Source organism: Loxodonta africana, chromosome 1 (assembly GCF_030014295.1).
Source record: "Loxodonta africana isolate mLoxAfr1 chromosome 1, mLoxAfr1.hap2, whole genome shotgun sequence".
NCBI lineage: Eukaryota > Metazoa > Chordata > Mammalia > Proboscidea > Elephantidae > Loxodonta > Loxodonta africana.
This window is the reverse complement of record NC_087342.1, coordinates 80,364,298-80,369,634: the sequence shown is the minus strand read 5'-3', so window position 1 is coordinate 80,369,634 and position 5,337 is coordinate 80,364,298. Positions and strand designations below refer to the sequence as shown.

Genomic DNA, 5,337 nt, shown 5'->3' with positions numbered 1-5,337 from the left:
TGAAGTCACTAGGTGCTCCGTGGAAACTCTGTGGGGCAGTTCTACCCTGTCCTATGGGGTCTTTAGGAGTTGCAACCGACTCCATGGCAACGGGTTTGGTTTTTTTGTTGGTGTTGTTTATACACCACCACGGGAGCCCCGGTGGCGCAATGCTTGAGAGCTCGGCTGCTAACCCAAGGATCGGTAGCTGAAACCCACCAGTCGCTCTTTGGAAGCCCTGTGGGGCAGTTCTACTCTGTGCTGTAGGGTCGCTATGACTCGGAATCCCTTTGGAGGCAACTGGTCTTGGCTTTTTATGCCCCAAAAGGAATTGGTGCTACCTCATATACAAGTTTGCTGTTGCTCTGACTTCCTGGACAAAATCATTTCAGGATTTTACCCTTCAGTAAATAAATATACAACGGAGTATAGTTTTCCTCTAGTGGCTTAAACATCAAGGCTGGGTGACATCCAGCAAGTTACTTATCATCTCTGTACCTCACATTCTCCATCAGGAAAATGGAGATCATAGTAAAAGTACCTGTCTTTTGAGGTGGTTAGGAGGACTGAATGACAGTAACTGTAAGGACAGGGCATGGCATATAATAAGTTCCTAATAAATTTTAGTTGTTATTAATCAGTGTTTTGGACAGCTAGATTGTGGAACTGTTCTAGGAAAAGAATAACCATGTTGGAAAACATTATTGTTTCCTTGAAAACATTAGAATTTAAAACCTAAGGGCATGTGGGGTAATGTAGCCCAGTGGTCTAAGGCCTCTGGATTGAGGCTCTAGTCTCTGTGGGGATGTGGGTTCAATACTGTTGCCAGCTCTGTTTTCTCAGTTGGAATAGCTCCCTGAGTCTATATACCAGAAGAGAGGCTATAGATAATATAAGGAAGGTATTTATCTCTGTAATAATAGGCTAAGATCAATTACAGTGCTGTCGTAAAAATTATACTGCAATCATTTCTGTCTAACCTTTATATCTCAGCACAGCCTTTCATGTCCAAGGGACAGATTAAAAAATGTTTATATTAAAATAAATGTAACTCACATATTTCTAAATTACAAAAACTTAACGGTTTATATACAGTGAAAATCTTTCCCTTCCACCATCTCCCCTCCGCATTCCACCTGCCCAGGATTCTGCCTACCCAGGCAACTATATTATGGGGTTACCTGCAAGGAATTCTATTTGCATAAACTAGCCAATGACCAGTTGCCATGGAGTCAACTGTGACTCATGGAGACTCCCTGTGTGTCAGAGTAGAACTGTGCTCCCTAGGGTTTTCGGTGGCTGATTTTTCAGAAGTAGTTACCAGGCTTTTCTTCTGAGATGCCTATGGGTGGACTCCAACTTCCAATCTTCCAGTTACCAGCCCAGCCAATAAACTGCACCACCCAGGGACAGATAAGCCAATAGAAATCTATTACTTTTTCCCACATTTCATATTTTTCAAACCTACTCTGTTGCATATTACATGTTAGGAAAATAACAAATATTTTCTGCATAGTTTGTTCTTTTTTTTTTTCCACTTTGCTTATGTATTTTTTTGTTTGTTTGCATTTTTGGTTGTTGTTTTGTCTCATCTTTTTTGTTTTTTTTAAGAGAATGGAAGTGTGTTCAGGAAGAAATTTTTTAATGTAGTGAATTATGTCAAATTTTCATTGTTTCTAAGTTTTGTGTAAAAAATTGGTTTTCTACCTCCAAAGGTATGAAAACTTTCTGCCTTGGCATTTCCAGTAATTATATTTGGTTTTATTTTTCACTTTCAAATTTTATATCTATTTGAATTTGATTAAGTATTACAGGTGATGCATTGAAGTAAGCTTTGATTTTCCTAGATGGCCACCCAGATAGCCTAACATCATTTATCAAATAATTCACCCATTTTTACTGACTTGAGTTGCCACGTATTTTAGTTATCTAGTTCTGCTATAGCAGAAATACCACAAGTGGTTGGCATGAAAAAACAGAAGTTTATTCTCTCACATTCTAGGAGGCTAGAAGTCTGAATTCAGGGTGCCAGTTCCCAGGAAGGCCTTCCTTCTCTGCAGGCTCTGGAAGAAGGTCTTTGTTACCAATCTTCCCCCAGTCTAGGAGCTTCTCAACTCAAGCACCTGGGGTGTAAAGGACGTGCTGTGCTGCCGGGCCTACTTTCTTGGTGGTTTGAGGTTCCTATCTCTCTGCTTGCTTGTCTTCTTTTATCTCTTGTAAGATAAAACATTACACAGGCCACACTCCAGGGAAACCCCCCTTACATCCGATGAGGGCTGTGACCTCAGTAAGGGTTTTGTATTCCACCCTAATCCTCTTTAACATAATCTAGTCTTGCCTGGTTGATTACTGCCTGAGAGTAGGATTTAAAACATGTGGGAAAAATGACTGTGGAAGAAAGGCCTTGCAATCGGCCTCTGTGAAGATTACAACCAAGAAAACCCTGTGGAGCAGTTCTACTCTGTAACACATGGACTCACCATGACTCAGAATCGACTAGAAGACAATGGGTTTGTTATTACTGTCATTGTCATTATTTCATTACAATAAAAAGTGGTTGCAACAGTATGACAAACCAGACCATTGTGGCATGCTGGTGGAATGTTTATTAGGTAAGAGCAATGAGAATCACCACTGCATGTCACATACACTGCTTCAGCATTTGCATGTATGCAAAGTATTCACACCATTTGAAACATCAGATAGGCAGTATTACTTAGTGCAGCATTGTTTGTATGGCCAGTTATATATTATGATATATCCATGCTGTGGAATTCTATGCTGCCAAGCAAAGAAGGGGTCCCTGGTGGCACAGTGGTTAAGAGTTTGGCTGCTAACTAAAAACTGTCAGCATTTGAAATCCACCAGCCAATGCTTGGAAACCCTACAGGGTAGTTCTACTCTGCTCTGTAGGGTCAATATGGGTGTAATCAACACAACACTGGTGAGTTGTTTTTTGTTTTTTTTTTTTCCTTTCTGTATTGATTTGGAAATCGCTACAACATATATGAAGTGAAAAACTAAGATGTAGTGGAATGTGTTTGGAATATCCCTATTTGCATAAAAAAGTGGAGCAGGTATCATCCACAAGACGATACCCAAGAAACTGTGTTTGCCTATGCAGGGAGGAACTGGGGGACTAGGAATGTTGCAGGAAGTCTCAGGGATGAGACTTTTATGCTTCTTCGGCAGCAATGAGTTTGGTTTTTGATTCATCAAGTAGGGACACTGGAGACCTAAGTTTACCTCCTTTGCTATCTCTTCATGATACCCAAATATCATAAAGTCTGAAGACTGCCAAAGAATAAAATCTATTAAACTCTAGAAGAGAAAAAAAAAAATCCTGAGAAAATTATTAAACACACACACACACACACACGCACAAGCACACGCACACGCAAGGGAGGACGCGGCTCCAGGACAGTGACCAGGCGAAGTCTCTTATCAGCTGAGTCTGGGGGTCAGGGATGCGCAGCGGGAAGTTATTCTTTATGTTCACAACCAGCGAACAGAGGAGCTCCCGCCCCAACCACCTGGAAATCGAGTCTGGGTGGTGTGTGAGTGTGTGTTGTGTGCATACGTGTGCGTGCCTGAGAGTTTCCTTGTTGTGCAACAGATCTTCCACTTTCACTGACTGTGCTGATGGCCTTTATTCCTAAACCTCAGAGCAGGGATCCTTTCGCATTTGAATCATGTCTCAGCGTCTTCCCGGTGCCCTGAGATGACGCTTCCTGGCTGCTTTCATCTTACCAACACTGTCTGGGTGGGGTCCCTGGGTCTCCTCTCCCCTGCCCAGCCTCTCTCTCAACCCATCAGTCATTTCAGTCCCAGCGTGTCATACCTGCTGCCTCATCCCGATTCCCACGGTCCCTCTACAGTCCCACGCGGGACCTTCTCGGCCGGGCAGAGCTGCGTTCAGCTTCACAGCCAGGGGGCCCAGCCCTCTGAGCAACCCCGAGGGCAGGAATGCGAGGAGAGGTGAGGGAAGGGGGAGATCTGCGGTGGCCGCAGGGTGCAAGGGCCGGGTTAGAGACGAGAAGAGGTTACTTTCTTTGTGAGTCGATGACCTACCAAGCTAGAAACCAGTCTTGAGTGAATAGGGGGTACAGCGGGCTTTCGCTGGAGCCACAAAGCTCTTCACCTTGGGAGGACTCTGCCCGGATTCGGGGACTCCGTGTGGCCAGCCGACCTCACTTCGTCTCCCCCTTTCCCCCAAGAGGCTCTAAACCTCTAGTGGTATGATTAGAGTCATTACAGTGCTCGACTTGGCGTTGTTCTCTCGGGTTCCCTCCCCTCTAAACCACTGCTTGCTTTGAGTCCGAGTAATGTGAAAACAGGTGGTCTGAGTCTCTCAGTGGAGTTCGTTTGGTAGAGATCCTCACTTGGGCAATTCGAAAGAAGAATCTAAGTTATATAAGATGAGGCGTAACAGCAAATGTTGGTTTTAGAAAACTTTATCCCATTTAGAACGACTGGGCAGCCTCGACTTAGTTACTGAATTTTATCCTTGCACTAAATAAAGAATTATTGGCCCAGACACTGCAGCTGCCCGAATCTTTTCCTGCTTTATTAGTTCTACAGTACATATGAGTAAGCAAAAGCCTCTTCCTGGAGTTTGCCCGTTTTCTCACTGTAAACTGCATTTGATCGTGTGGACTTTGTAGCAAGAGTATTTCAACTAATCCGACAGGACAGAACGAGTACTAACCCAGGCACCTGTGTGGGCTCTATGGCTTAGCTGGTTAAAGTGCCTGTCTTGTAAACAGGAGATCCTGGGTTCAAGTCCCAGTAGGGCCTTGACATTTTCCGCTGCACTGCAAACCAATCTCCTCTCTAACCCCAAACCAAAAAACCAAACCGGTTGCCATCTAGTCAATTCGACTCACAGCGACCTCAAATGACAGAGTAGAACTGCCACATAGGGTTTCTGAGGAGCGTCTGGTGGATTCTACCTAGATTTTGGTTAGCAGCTGTGGCTCTTAACCACTACACCACCAGGGTTTCCCTCCTGTGCTTACTGTACTCCAAATTCTGATTCTATTAATCCCAAGCAGTTGTGGCTGCAGAACTCCCACTTCCAAAGGAAAAGTGAAATGCCCTAAATAACTCTTCATGTAAGTTTTTGCATTAAATTATGCAAGTTCTTTCTCTCCAAAAAATATTTATTGAGCTTCCGGTATGAGATATGCACAGATTCAGAATGCGCACAGCTGTAGCTAGCAAAACGTTATTTGCATTTATCCTCCCATCCAGCAAATCTTTGTTAGCAATCAATTCCAAACACCTGGGTAAAAATACAAAACGAAACAGTAATGTGGCTCATCTGTTTAAACTTTATGATAGAAAAAGACAAAATAA

At 43.4% G+C, this 5,337-nt stretch overlaps 1 non-coding gene across 1 annotated transcript; it reads left to right on the top strand.

Moving 5' to 3' along the window:
• The first annotated feature begins 4,702 nt into the window (after positions 1-4,702).
• Positions 4,703-4,776, top strand: TRNAT-UGU (transfer RNA threonine (anticodon UGU)). The gene has a single exon. It is a non-coding gene; the product is annotated as a tRNA-Thr (tRNA).
• Positions 4,777-5,337: the final 561 nt, after the last annotated feature.